General features: G+C 56.0%; 1 pseudogene; it reads left to right on the forward strand.

Annotated features, from left to right (window-relative positions):
- Window positions 1–213: 213 nt before the first annotated feature.
- LOC105543849 lies at window positions 214–965 on the forward strand (annotated as a pseudogene).
- Window positions 966–976: the final 11 nt, after the last annotated feature.

The following is a 976-nucleotide window of genomic DNA, read 5'->3' on the forward strand; positions in this document are numbered from 1 at the left end:
GCAGTGGGTCACGCCTGTAATCCCAGAAGTTTGGGAGGCCGAGGCAGGCGGAACACCTGATGTCAGGAGTTCAAGACCAGCCTGGCCAACATGGTGAAACACTGTCTCTACTAAAAATACAAAAATTAGCCAGTGTGGTGGCACATGTGTGCCTGTAATCCCAGCTACTCGGGAGGTTGAGGCAGGAGAATTGCTTGAACCCAGGAGGCGGAGGTTGCGGTGAGCCAAGATTGTGCCACTGCATTCTAGCCTGGGCAACAAGAGCGAAAGTCTGCCTCAAAAAAAAAAAAAAAAAAAAAGGAAACTAACATTAAAGAGCACAATCTAAAGTGTAGGGGTGGAATGAATGAATGAACCCTCTAGGCGAGCAAAGGCTTTCAGGGCAGGTGTCCGTCAGTCCTGTGAGCCAGGCCTCCGCAGGCTGAGCACTGAGCGCTGTCTGACCAGGACGTCATCCACTTGGGCAGCACCCTCCTGCCCCGGCCACCAGGGCGGCGTGGGAGCAGATCCAGCAGAGTGAGGGTGGCCCGGTACAGCTGCTCCGGCGCCTCGAGGGCTACTTCAGCAATGTGGCACGCAACATGCAGCGGACGTACCTGTGGCTGTTTGTCATCGTCACCGCCAACATGAGTAAGGTACAGGCTGCGTGGGGGCTGGAGGCCTGCAACCCTCAGGGGTGCGCCCAGGAGCTGGGACCCCATGGGTGGAGCAGGTAGGCTCCTGGCCCCCGCTTGGCCATGCTCTTAGAAAAATGATTCAGAGGCTGGGTGCGGTGGCTCATGCCTGTAATCCCACCACTTTTGGAGGCCAAGACAGGCAGATCACATGCAGTCAGGAGTTCGAGACCAGCCTGGGCAACATGGTAAAACCCCGTCTCTACTAAAAATACAAAAAGTAGCCAGGCGTGGTGGTGCGTGCCTATAATCCCAGCTACTTGGGAGGCTGAGGCAGGAGAATCACTTGAACCTGGGAGGTG

The sequence above is a fragment of the Mandrillus leucophaeus genome, unplaced genomic scaffold (assembly GCF_000951045.1).
Source record: "Mandrillus leucophaeus isolate KB7577 unplaced genomic scaffold, Mleu.le_1.0 Scaffold291, whole genome shotgun sequence".
Classification (NCBI taxonomy): Eukaryota; Metazoa; Chordata; class Mammalia; order Primates; family Cercopithecidae; genus Mandrillus; species Mandrillus leucophaeus.